This window comes from Coregonus clupeaformis, unplaced genomic scaffold (genome assembly GCF_020615455.1).
Source record: "Coregonus clupeaformis isolate EN_2021a unplaced genomic scaffold, ASM2061545v1 scaf1576, whole genome shotgun sequence".
Classification (NCBI taxonomy): Eukaryota; Metazoa; Chordata; class Actinopteri; order Salmoniformes; family Salmonidae; genus Coregonus; species Coregonus clupeaformis.
In genome coordinates this window covers 83,521-102,500 of record NW_025535030.1, presented here as the reverse complement: position 1 = coordinate 102,500, position 18,980 = coordinate 83,521, and the positions used below count along the sequence as shown (strand labels likewise).

Genomic DNA, 18,980 nt, shown 5'->3' with positions numbered 1-18,980 from the left:
TCTTTAATAGTGGGGGATAGAAGGCCCTGGCAGTAACAGTCTCTTTAATAGTGGGGGGATAGGTGCCCCTGGCAGTAACAGTCTCTTTAATAGTGGGGGGATTGGAGGCCCCTGGCAGTAACAGTCTCTTTAATAGTGGGGGATTGAAGGCCCCTGGCAGTAACAGTCTCTTTAATAGTGGGGGATTGAAGGCCCCTGGCAGTAACAGTCTCTTTAATAGTGGGGGGATAGGTACCCTGGCAGTAACAGTATCTTTAATAGTGGGGGGATAGAAGGCCCCTGGCAGTAACAGTCTCTTTAATAGTGGGGGATAGAAGGCCCTGGCTGTAACAGTCTCTTTAATAGTGGGGGGATAGAAGGCCCCTGGCTGTAACAGTCTCTTTAATAGTGGGGGATTGGGAAGTCCCTGGCAGTAACAGTCTCTTTAATAGTGGGGGATAGAAAGCCCCTGGCAGTAACAGTCTCTTTAATAGTGGGGGATTGGGGGCCCTGGCAGTAACAGTCTCTTTAATAGTGGGGGGATTGAAGGCCCTGGCAGTAACAGTCTCTTTAATAGTGGGGGATTGGAAGTCCCTGGCAGTAACAGTCTCTTTAATAGTGGGGGGATAGAAGGCCCCTGGCTGTAACAGTCTCTTTAATAGTGGGGGGATAGAAGGCCCCTGGCTGTAACAGTCTCTTTAATAGTGGGGGGATTGAAGGCCCCTGGCAGTAACAGTCTCTTTAATAGTGGGGGGATAGAAGGCCCCTGGCAGTAACAGTCTCTTTAATAGTGGGGGATAGAAGGCCCCTGGCAGTAACAGTCTCTTTAATAGTGGGGGATTGAAGGCCCTGGCAGCAACAGTCTCTTTAATAGTGGGGGATTGGAAGGCCCCTGGCAGCAACAGTCTCTTTAATAGTGGGGGGTTGAAGGCCCTGGCAGTAACAGTCTCTTTAATAGTGGGGGGATTGAAGTCCCCTGGCAGTAACAGTCTCTTTAATAGTGGGGGATTGGGCCCTGGCAGTAACAGTCTCTTTAATAGTGGGGATTGAGGGCCCCTGGCAGTAACAGTCTCTTTAATAGTGGGGGATTGGGACCCCTGGCAGTAACAGTCTCTTTAATAGTGGGGGATTGAAGGCTCCTGGCAGTAACAGTCTCTTTAATAGTGGGGGTTGAGGGCCCTGGCTGTAACAGTCTCTTTAATAGTGGGGGATTGAAGGCCCCTGGCAGTAACAGTCTCTTTAATAGTGGGGGGATTGGGCCCCTGGCAGTAACAGTCTCTTTAATAGTGGGGGATTTGGAGGCCCCTGGCAGTAACAGTCTCTTTAATAGTGGGGAGGATTGGGCCCCTGGCAGTAACAGTCTCTTTAATAGTGGGGGGATTGAAAGGCCCCTGGCAGTAACAGTCTCTTTAATAGTGGGGGGATTGAAGGCCCCTGGCAGTAACAGTCTCTTTAATAGTGGGGGGGATTGGAGGCCCCTGGCAGTAACAGTCTCTTTAATAGTGGGGGATTGAAGGCCCCTGGCAGTAACAGTCTCTTTAATAGTGGGGGGATTGAAGGCCCCTGGCAGTAACAGTCTCTTTAATAGTGGGGGATTGGAGGCCCCTGGCAGTAACAGTCTCTTTAATAGTGGGGGATTGAAGGCCCCTGGCAGTAACAGTCTCTTTAACAGTGGGGGGATTGGTAGGCCCTGGCAGTAACAGTCTCTTTAATAGTGGGGGGATTTGAGGGCCCCTGGCAGTAACAGTCTCTTTAATAGTGGGGGGATTGAAGGCCCCTGGCAGTAACAGTCTCTTTAATAGTGGGGGATTGAAGGATTAGAAAAAATAATAAATTCACAGTACTGTAGTGGGGGTAGCTGTGGGGATAGTGGGGGGGACAGTACTGTAGTGGGGGGGACAGTACTGTAGTGGGGGGGGGACAGTACTGTAGTGGGGGGGACAGTACTGTAGTGGGGGGACAGTACTGTAGTGGGGGGACAGTAGTGTAGTGGGGGGTCAGTACTGTAGTGGGGGGACAGTACTGTAGTGGGGGGACAGTACTGTAGTGGGGGAACAGTACTGTAGTGGGGGACAGTACTGTAGTGGGGGACAGTACTGTAGTGGGGGGTCAGTACTGTAGTGGGGGCAGCACTGTAGTGGGGGACAGTACTGTGCAGTGGGGGACAGTACTGTAGTGGGGGGACAGTACTGTAGTGGGGGGACAGTACTGTAGTGGGGGGGACAGTACTGTAGTGGGGGGACAGTACTGTAGTGGGGGGACAGTACTGTAGTGGGGGGACAGTACTGTAGTGGGGGGACAGTACTGTAGTGGGGGGGCAGTACTGTAGTGGGGGGACAGTACTGTAGTGCAGCTGTGGGGATAGTGGGGGGACAGTACTGTAGTGGGGGGGACAGTACTGTAGTGGGGGGGACAGTACTGTAGTGGGGGGACAGTACTGTAGTGGGGGGACAGTACTGTAGTGGGGGGCAGTACTGTAGTGGGGGGGACAGTACTGTAGTGGGGGGACAGTACTGTAGTGGGGGGGACAGTACTGTAGTGGGGGGACAGTACTGTAGTGGGGGGGACAGTACTGTAGTGGGGGGACAGTACTGTAGTGGGGGACAGTACTGTAGTGGGGGGACAGTACTGTAGTGGGGGGACAGTACTGTAGTGGGGGGGACAGTACTGTAGTGGGGGGACAGTACTGTAGTGGGGGGACAGTACTGTAGTGGGGGGACAGTACTGTAGTGGGGGGACAGTACTGTAGTGGGGGGGACAGTACTGTAGTGGGGAGACAGTACTGTAGTGGGGGGTCAGTACTGTAGTGGGGGGGACAGTACTGTAGTGGGGGGTAGCTGTGGGGATAGTGGGGGGACAGTACTGTAGTGGGGGGGACAGTACTGTAGTGGGGGGGACAGTACTGTAGTGGGGGGGACAGTACTGTAGTGGGGGACAGTACTGTAGTGGGGGGGCAGTACTGTAGTGGGGGGGACAGTACTGTAGTGGGGGGACAGTACTGTAGTGGGGGGGACAGTACTGTAGTGGGGGGCAGTACTGTAGTGGGGGGACAGTACTGTAGTGGGGGGTCAGTACTGTAGTGGGGGGACAGTACTGTAGTGGGGGGGACAGTACTGTAGTGGGGGGGACAGTACTGTAGTGGGGGGGACAGTACTGTAGTGGGGGGACAGTACTGTAACAATCAGTCTAAACAGTCTGGGTTGTGTTCACTATCAGTCAGCCAGTCCGTCCATCCATCCATCCAGACTCATTGTGAGGGACCCTCTCTGTCTCTGCACCAAATGGCATCCTATTCTCTACAAAGTGCTCTCATTTGGTGTGTGGGGTAGTGTGGTGTGGGGGGGTGTGGTGTGTGTGTGTGGTGTGGTGTGGTGTGTGTGGGTGTGTGGTGTGTGTGTGTGGGGGGGTGTGTGTCAGATTAACCTCAGTGATAGTACTCTTGCAGATCTCCATGGCCACAGACTCAAACTTGGGATCCGTTGTCAGGTTCAGCTTGTAGTTCCATAGCAACTGGAGGGAAGGAGGAGAAAAACCATGAGACAAAAATAATAGGACAGGGAGGGAGGGAGGGAGGGGAGGGGAGGGAGGGAGGGGAGGGAGGGATGGAGGGGGAGGGAGGGGTTGGAGGGAGGGGAGGGAAGAGGGGAGGGGGAGGGAGGGAGGGATGGAGGGAGGGAGGGATGGAGGGAGGAGGGAGGGAGGGAGGGAGGGAGGGGGAGGGGAGGGAGGAGGGAGGAGGGAGGGGGAGGGGAGGGGGAGGGAGGGAGGGAGGGAGGGAGGGAGGGAGGGGGGGGGAGGGAGGGATGGAGGGAGGGAGGGAGGGAGGGGGGGGGAGGGAGGGAGGGAGGGATGAGAGAAAACATGAGACAAAAATAATAGGACAGGGAGGGAGGGAGAGGAGGGAGGGGTTGGAGGGGGGAGGGGTTGGGGGGAGGGAATGGTTGGAGGGAGAGGAGGGAGGGGTTGGAGGGAGGAGGGGGTTGGGGGGAGGGGTTGGAGGAGGGAGGGGTTGGAGGGGGGAGGAGGAAGAGGGAGGGAGGAGGAGAGAAAACATGAGACAAAAAATAATAGGACAGGGAGGGAGGGAGAGGAGGGAGGGGTTGGAGGGAGGGGGGAGGGAGGGAGGGAGGGGAGGGAGGGAGGGAGGGAGGGAGGGAGGGGTTGGAGGGAGGGGGAGGGAGGGAGGGAGGGAGTGGGGAGGGAGGGGGTTGGAGGAGGAGGGAGGGAGGGGAGGGAGGAGAGAAAACATGAGACAAAAATAATAGGATAGGGAGGGGTTGGAGGGAGGGAGGGAGGGAGGGAGGGAGGGAGAGGAGGGAGGGGTTGGAGGGAGGTTGGAGGGAGGAGGGAGGGAGGGGGGAGGGAGGGATGGAGGGGGGAGGATAGGGGGAGGATGGAAGGGAGGGGGGAGGGAGGGAGGGAGTGGGGGGAGGATGGAAGGGAGGGAGGGAGGGAGGGGTTGGAGGGAGGGGAGGGAGGGAGGGAGGGGAGGGAGGGGTTGGAGGGAGGGAGGGAGGGAGGGAGGGAGGGGGAGGGATGGAGGGGGGAGGATGGAAGGGAGGGGAGGGAGGGAGGAAGGGGTTGGAGGGAGGGAGGGAGGGAGGGAGGGAGGATATTGTCTTAATGAGGTTTGACTGTTGACAGGACAGCAGGGTAGGGTAAAGATCAGTAGACAGATATGGTACCAGAACAGAGCCTGTCCATAGGGTAAAGATCAGTAGACAGATATGGTACCAGAACAGAGCCTGTCCATAGGGTAAAGACAGCCCTGTAGACAGATATGGTACCAGAACAGAGCCTGTCCATAGGGTAAAGACAGCCCAGTAGACAGATATGGTACCAGAACAGAGCCTGTCCATAGGGTAAAGACAGCCCAGTAGACAGATATGGTACCAGAACAGAGCCTGTCCATAGGGTAAAGACAGCCCTGTAGACAGATATGGTACCAGAACAGAGCCTGTCCATAGGGTAAAGACAGCCCTGTAGACAGATATGGTACCAGAACAGAGCCTGTCCATAGGGTAAAGACAGCCCAGTAGACAGATATGGTACCAGAACAGAGCCTGTCCATAGGGTAAAGATCAGTAGACAGATATGGTACCAGAACAGAGCCTGTCCATAGGGTAAAGATCAGTAGACAGATATGGTACCAGAACAGAGCCTGTCCATAGGGTAAAGACAGCCCTGTAGACAGATATGGTACCAGAACAGAGCCTGTCCATAGGGTAAAGACAGCCCAGTAGACAGATATGGTACCAGAACAGAGCCTGTCCATAGGGTAAAGACAGCCCAGTAGACAGATATGGTACCAGAACAGAGCCTGTCCATAGGGGTAAAGACAGCCCAGTAGACAGATATGGTACCAGAACAGAGCCTGTCCATAGGGTAAAGACAGCCCAGTAGACAGATATGGTACCAGAACAGAGCCTGTCCATAGGGTAAAGACAGCCCAGTAGACAGATATGGTACCAGAACAGAGCCTGTCGGTAGGGTAAAGACAGCCCAGTAGACAGATATGGTACCAGAACAGAGCCTGTCCATAGGGTAAAGACAGCCCAGTAGACAGATATGGTACCAGAACAGAGCCAATCGGTAGGGTAAAGACAGCCCAGTAGACAGATATGGTACCAGAACAGAGCCTGTCCATAGGGTAAAGACAGCCCAGTAGACAGATATGGTACCAGAACAGAGCCTGTCCATAGGGTAAAGACAGCCCTGTAGACAGATATGGTACCAGAACAGAGCCTGTCCATAGGGTAAAGACAGCCCTGTAGACAGATATGGTACCAGAACAGAGCCTGTCCGTAGGGTAAAGACAGCCCTGTAGACAGATATGGTACCAGAACAGAGCCTGTCCATAGGGTAAAGACAGCCCAGTAGACAGATATGGTACCAGAACAGAGCCTGTCCATAGGGTAAAGACAGCCCAGTAGACAGATATGGTACCAGAACAGAGCCTGTCCATAGGGTAAAGACAGCCCTGTAGACAGATATGGTACCAGAACAGAGCCTGTCCGTAGGGTAAAGACAGCCCAGTAGACAGATATGGTACCAGAACAGAGCCTGTCCATAGGGTAAAGACAGCCCTGTAGACAGATATGGTACCAGAACAGAGCCTGTCCGTAGGGTAAAGACAGCCCAGTAGACAGATATGGTACCAGAACAGAGCCTGTCCATAGGGTAAAGACAGCCCAGTAGACAGATATGGTACCAGAACAGAGCCTGTCCATAGGGTAAAGACAGCCCTGTAGACAGATATGGTACCAGAACAGAGCCTGTCCATAGGGTAAAGACAGCCCTGTAGACAGATATGGTACCAGAACAGAGCCTGTCCGTAGGGTAAAGACAGCCCTGTAGACAGATATGGTACCAGAACAGAGCCTGTCCATAGGGTAAAGACAGCCCTGTAGACAGATATGGTACCAGAACAGAGCCTGTCCATAGGGTAAAGACAGCCCGTAGACAGATATGGTACCAGAACAGAGCCTGTCCATAGGGTAAAGACAGCCCTGTAGACAGATATGGTACCAGAACAGAGCCTGTCCATAGGGTAAAGACAGCCCTGTAGACAGATATGGTACCAGAACAGAGCCTGTCCATAGGGTAAAGACAGCCCTGTAGACAGATATGGTACCAGAACAGAGCCTGTCCATAGGGTAAAGACAGCCCAGTAGACAGATATGGTACCAGAACAGAGCCTGTCCATAGGGTAAAGACAGCCCTGTAGACAGATATGGTACCAGAACAGAGCCTGTCCATAGGGTAAAGACAGCCCTGTAGACAGATATGGTACCAGAACAGAGCCTGTTGGTAGGGTAAAGACAGCCCTGTAGACAGATATGGTACCAGAACAGAGCCTGTCGGTAGGGTAAAGACAGCCCTGTAGACAGATATGGTACCAGAACAGAGCCTGTCCATAGGGTAAAGACAGCCCTGTAGACAGATATGGTACCAGAACAGAGCCTGTCCATAGGGTAAAGACAGCCCAGTAGACAGATATGGTACCAGAACAGAGCCTGTTGGTAGGGTAAAGACAGCCCAGTAGACAGATATGGTACCAGAACAGAGCCTGTCCATAGGGTAAAGACAGCCCTGTAGACAGATATGGTACCAGAACAGAGCCTGTCCATAGGGTAAAGACAGCCCTGTAGACAGATATGGTACCAGAACAGAGCCTGTCCATAGGGTAAAGACAGCCCAGTAGACAGATATGGTACCAGAACAGAGCCTGTCGGTAGGGTAAAGACAGCCCTGTAGACAGATATGGTACCAGAACAGAGCCTGTCCATAGGGTAAAGACAGCCCAGTAGACAGATATGGTACCAGAACAGAGCCTGTCGGTAGGGTAAAGACAGCCCTGTAGACAGATATGGTACCAGAACAGAGCCTGTCCGTAGGGTAAAGACAGCCCAGTAGACAGATATGGTACCAGAACAGAGCCTGTCCATAGGGTAAAGACAGCCCTGTAGACAGATATGGTACCAGAACAGAGCCTGTCCATAGGGTAAAGACAGCCCAGTAGACAGATATGGTACCAGAACAGAGCCTGTCCATAGGGTAAAGACAGCCCAGTAGACAGATATGGTACCAGAACAGAGCCTGTCGGTAGGGTAAAGACAGCCCTGTAGACAGATATGGTACCAGAACAGAGCCTGTCCGTAGGGTAAAGACAGCCCTGTAGACAGATATGGTACCAGAACAGAGCCTGTCCATAGGGTAAAGACAGCCCAGTAGACAGATATGGTACCAGAACAGAGCCTGTCCATAGGGTAAAGACAGCCCTGTAGACAGATATGGTACCAGAACAGAGCCTGTCGGTAGGGTAGACAGCCCAGTAGACAGATATGGTACCAGAACAGAGCCTGTCCATAGGGTAAAGATCAGTAGACAGATATGGTACCAGAACAGAGCCTGTCGGTAGGGTAAAGACAGCCCTGTAGACAGATATGGTACCAGAACAGAGCCTGTCCATAGGGTAAAGATCAGTAGACAGATATGGTACCAGAACAGAGCCTGTCGGTAGGGTAAAGACAGCCCTGTAGACAGATATGGTACCAGAACAGAGCCTGTCCATAGGGTAAAGACAGCCCAGTAGACAGATATGGTACCAGAACAGAGCCTGTCCGTAGGGTAAAGACAGCCCAGTAGACAGATATGGTACCAGAACAGAGCCTGTCCATAGGGTAAAGACAGCCCAGTAGACAGATATGGTACCAGAACAGAGCCTGTCCATAGGGTAAAGACAGCCCAGTAGACAGATATGGTACCAGAACAGAGCCTGTCCATAGGGTAAAGACAGCCCAGTAGACAGATATGGTACCAGAACAGAGCCTGTCCATAGGGTAAAGACAGCCCTGTAGACAGATATGGTACCAGAACAGAGCCTGTCGGTAGGGTAAAGACAGCCCAGTAGACAGATATGGTACCAGAACAGAGCCTGTCCGTAGGGTAAAGACAGCCCAGTAGACAGATATGGTACCAGAACAGAGCCTGTCGGTAGGGTAAAGACAGCCCTGTAGACAGATATGGTACCAGAACAGAGCCTGTCCATAGCTACAGTATATTTACACCCTTCCCCGCTCCATTAAAGGATGCTCAATCCCTCTCATTCTCTCCCTAAAACAACACAGAATCCAGAAACACATAAACCAGTGTCTTATGAGCAGATCTCAGCTCTGGCAGTCTAGCCTGGGTTGGAGGAGAGGAGAGTTTCCTGACAAGATTCCATAACAGATCTCAGCTCACAGACATGTAAACAGGAGCTCGGGCATCTAACAAGGTGACAGGGAAGGGAGAGGGGTGGCCAAGGTGACAGGGAAGGGAGAGGGGTGGCCAAGGTGACAGGGAAGGGAGAGGGGTGGCCAAGGTGACAGGGAAGGGAGAGGGGTGGCCAAGGTGACAGGGAAGGGAGAGGGGTGGCCAAGGTGACAGGGAAGGGAGAGGGGTGGCCAAGGTGACAGGGAAGGGAGAGGGGTGGCCAAGGTGACAGGGAAGGGAGAGGGGTGGCCAAGGTGACAGGGAAGGGAGAGGGGTGGCCAAGGTGACAGGGAAGGGAGAGGGGTGGCCAAGGTGACAGGGAAGGGAGAGGGGTGGCCAAGGTGACAGGGAAGGGAGAGGGGTGGCCAAGGTGACAGGGAAGGGAGAGGGGTGGCCAAGGTGACAGGGAAGGGAGAGGGGTGGCCAGGGAAGGGAGAGGGGTGGCCAAGGTGACAGGGAAGGGAGAGGGGGTGGCCAAGGTGACAGGGAAGGGAGAGGGGTGGCCAGGGAAGGGAGAGGGGTGGCCAAGGTGACAGGGAAGGGAGAGGGGTGGCCAAGGTGACAGGGAAGGGAGAGGGGTGGCCAAGGTGTCAGGAAGGGAGAGGGGTGGCCAGGGAAGGGAGAGGTGGCCAAGGTGACAGGGAAGGGAGAGGGGTGGCCAAGGTGACAGGGAAGGGAGAGGGGTGGCCAAGGTGACAGGGAAGGGAGAGGGGTGGCCAAGGTGACAGGGAAGGGAGAGGGGTGGCCAAGGTGACAGGGAAGGGAGAGGGGTGGCCAAGGTGACAGGGAAGGGAGAGGGGTGGCCAAGGTGACAGGGAAGGGAGAGGGGTGGCCAAGGTGACAGGGAAGGGAGAGGGGTGGCCAAGGTGACAGGGAAGGGAGAGGGGTGGCCAAGGTGACAGGGAAGGGAGAGGGGTGGCCAAGGTGACAGGGAAGGGAGAGGGGTGGCCAAGGTGACAGGGAAGGGAGAGGGGTGGCCAAGGTGACAGGGAAGGGAGAGGGGTGGCCAGGGAAGGGAGAGGGGTGGCCAAGGTGACAGGGAAGGGAGAGGGGTGGCCAAGGTGACAGGGAAGGGAGAGGGGTGGCCAGGAAGGGAGAGGGGTGGCCAAGGTGACAGGGAAGGGAGAGGGGTGGCCAAGGTGACAGGGAAGGGAGAGGGGTGGCCAAGGTGACAGGGAAGGGAGAGGGGTGGCCAGGGAAGGGAGAGGGGTGGCCAAGGTGACAGGGAAGGGAGAGGGGTGGCCAAGGTGACAGGGAAGGGAGAGGGGTGGCCAAGGTGACAGGGAAGGGAGAGGGGTGGCCAGGGAAGGGAGAGGGGTGGCCAGGGAAGGGAGAGGGGTGGCCAAGGTGACAGGGAAGGGAGAGGGGTGGCCAAGGTGACAGGGAAGGGTGAGGGGTGGCCAAGGTGACAGGGAAGGGAGAGGGGTGGCCAAGGTGACAGGGAAGGGAGAGGGGTGGCCAAGGTGACAGGGAAGGGAGAGGGGTGGCCAAGGTGACAGGGAAGGGAGAGGGGTGGCCAAGGTGACAGGGAAGGGAGAGGGGTGGCCAGGGAAGGGAGAGGGGTGGCCAAGGTGACAGGGAAGGGAGAGGGGTGGCCAAGGTGACAGGGAAGGGAGAGGGGTGGCCAAGGTGTCAGGGAAGGGAGAGGGGTGGCCAAGGTGACAGGGAAGGGAGAGGGGTGGCCAAGGTGACAGGGAAGGGAGAGGGGTGGCCAAGGTGACAGGGAAGGGAGAGGGGTGGCCAAGGTGACAGGGAAGGGAGAGGGGTGGCCAAGGTGACAGGGAAGGGAGAGGGGTGGCCAAGGTGACAGGGAAGGGAGAGGGGTGGCCAAGGTGACAGGGAAGGAGAGGGGTGGCCAAGGTGACAGGGAAGGGAGAGGGGTGGCCAAGGTGATAGGGAAGGGAGAGGGGTGGCCAAGGTGACAGGGAAGGGAGAGGGGTGGCCAAGGTGTCAGGGAAGGGAGAGGGGTGGCCAAGGTGACAGGGAGGGGGAGAGGGGTGGCCAAGGTGACAGGGAAGGGAGAGGGGTGGCCAAGGTGACAGGGAAGGGAGAGGGGGTGGCCAAGGTGACAGGGAAGGGAGAGGGGTGGCCAAGGTGACAGGGAAGGGAGAGGGGTGGCCAAGGTGACAGGGAAGGGAGAGGGGTGGCCAAGGTGACAGGGAAGGGAGAGGGGTGGCCAAGGTGACAGGGAAGGGAGAGGGGTGGCCAAGGTGACAGGGAAGGGAGAGGGGTGGCCAAGGTGACAGGGAAGGGAGAGGGGTGGCCAGGGAAGGGAGAGGGGTGGCCAAGGTGACAGGGAAGGGAGAGGGGTGGCCAAGGTGACAGGGAAGGGAGAGGGGTGGCCAAGGTGACAGGGAAGGGAGAGGGGTGGCCAAGGTGACAGGGAAGGGAGAGGGGTGGCCAAGGTGTCAGGGAAGGGAGAGGGGTGGCCAAGGTGACAGGGAGGGGGAGAGGGGTGGCCAAGGTGACAGGGAAGGGAGAGGGGGTGGCCAAGGTGACAGGGAAGGAGAGGGGTGGCCAAGGTGACAGGGAAGGGAGAGGGGTGGCCAAGGTGACAGGGAAGGAGAGGGGTGGCCAAGGTGACAGGGAAGGGAGAGGGGTGGCCAAGGTGACAGGGAAGGGAGAGGGGTGGCCAAGGTGACAGGGAAGGGAGAGGGGGTGGCCAAGGTGACAGGGAAGGGAGAGGGGTGGCCAAGGTGACAGGGAAGGAGAGGGGTGGCCAAGGTGACAGGGAAGGGAGAGGGGTGGCCAAGGTGATAGGGAAGGGAGAGGGGTGGCCAAGGTGACAGGGAAGGGAGAGGGGTGGCCAAGGTGACAGGGAAGGAGAGGGGTGGCCAAGGTGACAGGGAAGGGAGAGGGGTGGCCAAGGTGACAGGGAAGGGAGAGGGGTGGCCAAGGTGACAGGGAAGGGAGAGGGGTGGCCAAGGTGACAGGGAAGGGAGAGGGGTGGCAGGTGCCGAAAAGCTAAACAAAATATGATGCCCCGTCACCCTTTATTAATTCGGCCACGTCGATAACTAGCAAGTTGAACTCACAGGTCACGTTAAACGCAGAATTTAGCGTTTTTTTCACAACAACAAAAAAGATAAAAACACATAAGAAATCTCTTGCTGGGGTTTGTAAACAGCATTTCTGCTCAGCGTCAGACAAATGTTGGGCTTCAGTTTCACTCCTCCACTTAGATGAGAATTCACAAACTGGCATCCCATGAGAATCCCCCCCTGAAAATCCCCCCCCTGAGAATCCCCCCCATGAGAATCCCCCCCATGAGAATCCCCCCATGAGAATCCCCCCATGAGAATCCCCCATTAGAATCCCCCATTAGAATCCCCCCATGAGAATTCCCCCCATGAGAATCCCCCCTATTCAGCAGACAGCTCTGACTGATGTGTAGATACTTTTCTCTGGTACTTTTCTCGGTGTAACCAGCCTACTTTTCTCTGGTAAAATGCGAGATTAACTTTACGCAAAACATTAGGAAATGTAGCTGGCTACATTCCTTCTATGATAAACATTAGAAATAGTATATGTCCATGCATCATTTTAGAAAGAAAAAAAAAGGACCTTGCTTTTTCATTGTACGCTCATTTTCTGGTGTGGCTGCCAGGCAAATAGTGTTGCACTTCTGTTGTCATCAGATGAAAATGAAGCTATTTTCTGCCGAATGTGATGCACTAATGTATTTTCTGTTAAGGAAAACTATAGTTGCACGTCACTGATCACTCTGTTGAAGCATAAAAACACAACTAAATATAAAATGCGACCCCTGTCAAAACATTTTATGGACACAGCTAATTTTACAATAATTATATTTTGTTTGTTTTTACTCCTGAACTTCCTCTACCCTCAACCTCGCCGATCATTTTCATGATGTCCATCCGGTTTGCTTCAACATGCCATATCATTTACATCATTTAGCAGACGCTCTTATCCAAAGCGACTTACATATCTTTCTAACTGTGCTCTTTCCCAAAAGCTATCAACCTATAACCCATTTAAACTTTGTTGTCTGGCTTCTACATCCAGCCCCAGTTCTGTCAGTCCAAAACGGAGCTACTCTCACCCCATGCATCCTATCGGTACGCACCGCATGCTTACTGTAATACATCTGATGACAGGGAAGCATCTCTTGGAAGGTGAACATGATGAGTCAACCACTCTTTAACTTCCATTCCCTCATCCCTCCTACGTCTCCTTTCCCCTCCTCCCTCCTACGTCTCCTTTCCCTTCTACGTCTCCTTTCCCCTCATCCCTCCTACGTCTCCCTTTCCCTCCTATATCTCCTTTCCCCCTCCTCCCTCCCTACGTCTCCTTTCCCCTCCTCCCTCCTACGTCTCCTTTCTCCTCATCCCTCCCACGTCTCCTTTCCCCCTCATCCCTCCTACGTCTCCTTTCCCCTCATCCCTCCTACGTCTCCTTTCCCCTCATCCCTCCTACGTCTCCTTTCCCCTCATCCCTCCTACGTCTCCTTTCCCCCTCCCACGTCTCCTTTCCCCTCCCACGCCTCCTTTCCCCTCCCACGTCTCCTTTCCCCTCCCTACGTCTCCTTTTCCCCTCATCCCTCCCTACGTCTCCTTTCCCCTCCTACGTCTCCTTTCCCCTCCTACGTCTCCTTTCCCCTCCTACGTCTCCTTTCCCCTCCTACGTCTCCTTTCCCCTCATCCCTCCTACGTCTCCTTTCCCCTCATCCCTCCCTACGTCTCCTTTCCCCTCATCCCTCCTACGTCTCCTTTCCCCTCATCCCTCCTACGTCTCCTCCCCCCTCCTCCCTCCCTACGTCTCCTCCCCCTCCTCCCTCCCTACGTCTCCTTTCCCTCATCCCTCCTACGTCTCCTTTCCCCTCCTCCCTCCCTACGCCTCCTTTCCCCTCCTCCCTCCCACGTCTCCTTTCCCCTCATCCGTCTCCTTTCCCCCTCCTACGTCTCCTTTCCCCTCCTCCCTCCCTACGTCTCCTTTCCCCTCATCCCTCCCTACGTCTCCTTTCCCCTCATCCCTCCTACGTCTCCCTTTCCCCTCATCCCTCCTACATCTCCTTTCCCCTCATCCCTCCTATGTCTCCTTTCCCCTCATCCGTCTCCTTTCCCCTCCTACGTCTCCTTTCCCCTCATCCCTCCTACCTCTCCTTTCCCCTCATCCCCTCCTACGTCTCCTTTACCCTCATCCCTCCTACGTCTCCTTTCCCCTCCTACGTCTCCTTTCCCCTCATCCCTTCTACGTCTCCTTTCCCCCTCATCCCTCCTACGTCTCCTTTCCCCTCATCCCTCCTTACGTCTCCTTTCCCCTCATCCCTCCTACGTCTCCCTTTCCCCTCATCCCTCCTACGTCTCCTTTCCCCTCATCCCTCCTACGTCTCCTTTCCCCTCATCCCTCCTACGTCTCCTTTCCCCTCATCCCTCCCTACGTCTCCTTTCCCCTCATCCCTCCCTACGTCTCCTTTCTCCTCATCCCTCCTACCTCATACGTCTCCTTTCCTCCTACATCTCCTTTCCCCTCATCCCTCCTACGTCTCCTTTCCCCTCATCCCTCCTACGTCTCCTTTCCCCTCATCCCTCCCTACGTCTCCTTTCCCTCATCCCTCCTACGTCTCCTTTCCCCTCATCCCTCCTACGTCTCCTTTCTCCTCATCCCTCCTACCTCATACGTCTCCTTTCCTCCTACGTCTCCTTTCCCCTCATCCCTCCTACATCTCCTTTCCCCTCATCCCCTCCTACATCTCCTTTCCCCTCATCCCCTCCTACGTCTCCTTTCCCCTCATCCCCCCTACGTCTCCTTTCCCCTCATCCCCCCCACGTCTCCTTTCCCCTCATCCCTCCTACGTCTCCTTTCCCCTCATCCCTCCTACGTCTCCTTTCCCCTCATCCCTCCTACGTCTCCTTTCCCCTCATCCCTCCTACGTCTCCTTTCCCCTCATCCCTTCTACGTCTCCTTTCCCCTCATCCCTCCTACGTCTCCTTTCCCCTCATCCCTCCTACGTCTCCTTTCCCCTCATCCCTCCTACGTCTCCTTTCCCCTCATCCCTCCTACGTCTCCTTTCCCCTCATCCCTCCTACGTCTCCTTTCTCCTCATCCCTCCTACCTCATACGTCTCCTTTCCTCCTACATCTCCTTTCCCCTCATCCCTCCTACATCTCCTTTCCCCTCATCCCTCCTACATCTCCTTTCCCTCCTACGTCTCCTTTCCCCTCATCCCTCCTACATCTCCTTTCCCCTCATCCCTCCTACGTCTCCTTTCCCTCCTACGTCTCCTTTCCCCTCATCCCTCCTACGTCTCCTTTCCCTCCTACGTCTCCTTTCCCCTCATCCCTCCTACGTCTCCTTTCCCCTCATCCCTCCTACGTCTCCTTTCCCCTCATCCCTCCTACGTCTCCTTTCCCCTCATCCCTCCCTACGTCTCCTTTCCCCTCATCCCTTCTACGTCTCCTTTCCCCTCATCCCTCCTACGTCTCCTTTCCCCTCATCCCTCCTACGTCTCCTTTCTCCTCATCCCTCCTACCTCATCGTCTCCTTTCCTCCTACATCTCCTTTCCCCTCATCCCTCCTACGTCTCCCTTTCCCCTCATCCCTCACGTCTCCTTTCCCCTCCTCCCTCCTACGTCTCCTTTCCCCTCATCCCTCCTACCTCATACGTCTCCTTTCCTCCCTACGTCTCCTTTCCCCTCATCCCTCCTACGTCTCCTTTCTCCTCATCCCTCCTACCTCATACGTCTCCTTTCCTCCTACATCTCCTTTCCCCTCATCCCTCCTACATCTCCTTTCCCCTCATCCCTCCTACATCTCCTTTCCCTCCTACGTCTCCTTTCCCCTCATCCCTCCTACGTCCCCTCATCCCTCCTACGTCTCCTTTCCCCTCATCCCTCCTACATTTTTTTTATTTTTTTTTATTTCACCTTTCCTCTCATACACTGCGACCTGGCCCCACACTTTCCCCTCATCCCTCCTACGTCTCCTTTCCCTCCTACGTCTCCTTTCCCCTCATCCCTCCCTACGTCCCCTCATCCCTCCTACGTCTCCTTTCTCCTCATCCCTCCTACCTCATACGTCTCCTTTCCTCCTACATCTCCTTTCCCCTCATCCCTCCTACATCTCCTTTCCCCTCATCCCTCCTACGTCTCCTTTCTCCTCATCCCTCCTACCTCATACGTCTCCTTTCCTCCTACGTCTCCTTTCCCCTCATCCCTCCTACGTCTCCTTTCCCCTCCTCCCTCCTACGTCTCCTTTCCCCTCATCCCTCCTACGTCTCCTTTCCCCTCATCCCTCCTACCTCATACGTCTCCTTTCCTCCTACGTCTCCTTTCCCCTCATCCCTCCTACGTCTCCTTTCTCCTCATCCCTCCTACCTCATACGTCTCCTTTCCTCCTACATCTCCTTTCCCCTCATCCCTCCTACATCTCCTTTCCCCTCATCCCTCCTACATCTCCCTTTCCCTCCACGTCTCCTTTCCCTCCTACGTCTCCTTTCCCCTCATCCCTCCTACGTCCCCTCATCCCTCCTACGTCCCCTCCTCCCTCCTACGTCTCCTTTCCCCTCATCCCTCCTACGTCTCCTTTTCCCCTCATCCCTCCTACGTCTCCTTTCCCCTCATCCCCCCTACGTCTCCTTTCCCCTCCTCCCTCCTACGTCTCCTTTCCCCTCATCCCTCCTACGTCTCCTCCCTCCTACGTCTCCTTTCCCCTCATCCCTCCTACGTCCCCTCATCCCTCCTACGTCTCCTTTCCCCTCATCCCTCCTACGTCTCCTGTCCCCTCATCCCTCCACGTCTCCTCCCTCCTACGTCTCCTTTCCCCTCATCCCTCCTACGTCTCCTTTCCTCCCTACGTCTCCTTTCCCCTCATCCCTCCTACGTCTCCTCCCTCCTACGTCTCCTTTCCCCTCATCCCCCCTACGTCTCCTGTCCCTCATCCTCCATAGTCTCTCATCCCTCTATACTCCTTAGTTCCTCCCCTTGTTAAAGCAGCTAAAACACCTGTTAAGGAGTTTGTGGTTTAGTGGTGTTGGGAGGAGCTCTAGTCTACAGCGGTATTGGGAGGAGCTCTAGTCTACATTTACATTTACGTCATTTAGCAGACGCTCTTATCCAGAGCGACTTACAAATTGGTGCATTCACCCTATAGCCAGTGGGATAACCACTTTACAATTATTATTTTTTTTTGTGGGGGGGTAGAAGGATTACTTTATCCTATCCCAGGTATTCCTTAAAGAGGTGGGGTTTCAAATGTCTCCGGAAGGTGCTGAGTGACTCCGCTGTCCTGGCGTCGTGAGGGAGCTTGTTCCACCATTGGGGTGCCAGAGCAGCGAACAGTTTTGACTGGGCTGAGCGGGAACTATGCTTCAGCAGAGGTAGGGGGAGCCAGCAGGCCAGAGGTGGATGAATGCAATGCCCTCGTTTGGGTGTAGGGACTGATCAGAGCCTGAAGGTACGGAGGTGCCGTTCCCCTCACAGTTCCATAGGCAAGCACCATGGTCTTGTAACAGATGCGAGCTTCAACTGGAAGCCAGTGGAGTGTGCGGAGGAGCGGGTGACGTGAGAGAACTTGGGAAGGTTGAACACCAGACGGGCTGCGGCATTCTACAGTGGTATTGGGAGGAGCTTTAGTCTATGTTGCCTCTGTAGTAGAAAGTGTCAATATTGAAGAGCAACAATGGTAGAAAGAGTGTCAATATTGAATAAACTGCTCCCAAACATTTTAAACCTGCATCAGGAAATGCAGTCTTTCATAGTTCATGTGGGATTCAATGACATTATGAAGGGCAGCTCAGAACAGCTGAAGATGGATTTTAAAGAACTGATTGGGTCACTACTTGACACCAACAAACGCCCCATAATATCTGGCCCTCTGCCCCAAACGCCCCATAATATCTGGCCCTCTGCCCTCCCTAAATCGTGGCATTGAACAGTTCAGCAGACTTTTAGCCCTCTATAACTGGCTACGAGACTATTGCAGCTCTGTGGGTGTAACATTTATTGAAAATGTGATACCTTCTGGAAACAGAGCTCATTTTATGAGGATGGGATCCACCCAAATCATTTGGTTTCCTGGATCCTTTCGCAGCATTATAAGGCTGCGTTGCGACAATGACTTATCAATGACCCAAGCCCAGCTCAGTTAATCCCTACCATTGTGGCGCTGAGTTGTCATAATGCTTCAGCAAATGTACATTATCCCAGGGGCGTTGGAAAACACAATGTAAGTAACCTAATGTATGTCCCTCTAACTGCCCTGAATGCCTCTGCTGATCCTACAGCTATTGGATGCAGTAATCATGTGCCTTAGATAATACCTTTGATGATACAGTGGTAGCAATACATGGTTATAAGATCTACAGAAAATACAGAAAGGTGGAGGTGTTGCTGTTTATATTCAGAACCACATTCCTGTAAAGCTTAGAGAGGATCTCCTGTTAAATACTGTTGAAGTAATATGGCTACAGGTTCATCTGCCTCACCTAAAGCCCATTCCATAACCAGTGCCTGGTTCAGGTTATCAGTCAACCTACCAGGGTAGCTACAAACAGCACAGGAATGAAATCATCAACATGTATTGATCATATCTTTACTAACGCTGCAGAAATGTGCTTTAAAGCAGTATCCAAATCCATTGGATGTAGTGATCACAATATAGTAGCCATATCTAGGAAAACCAAAGTTCCAAAGGCTGGGCCTAATATAGTGCATAAGAGGTCATACAATACGTTTTGTAGTGATTCCTATGTTGAAAATGTAAAGAAATGTGTTTATTTTTGGTGTGTAATGAAGAGCAACCAGACGCTGCACTTGACACATTTATGAAATTGCTTATTCCAGTTACTAATAAGCATGCACCCATTAAGAACAAGACTGGAATTGTGATACAGTGAATTATAAGTGATATAATCTGTCTGTAAACAATTGTTGGAAAAATCACTTGTGTCATGCACAAAGTAGATGTCCTAACCGACTTGCCAAAACTATAGTTTGTTAACAAGAAATGTGTGGCGTGGTTGAAAAACAAGTTTTAATGACTCCACCTAACTATGTAAACTTCTGACTTCAACTGTATATTGACACTGTCTGTCTCTACATCAGTGTCAATATAGATTAGATAAGAGCCACTAAGTGTACAAAACATTAGGAACACCTGCTATTTCCATGGTATAGAAGACTGGCCAGGTGAATCCAGGTGAAAGCTATGATCCCTTATTGATGTCACTTGTTAAATCCACTTCAAAATCAGAGTAAATGAAGGGGAGGACACAGGTTAAAGAA

General features: G+C 53.9%; 1 pseudogene; it reads right to left on the bottom strand.

The window, feature by feature from the left end:
• Positions 1–18,980, bottom strand: part of LOC123487260 — a 48,248-nt pseudogene that overhangs the window by 14,584 nt on the left and 14,684 nt on the right.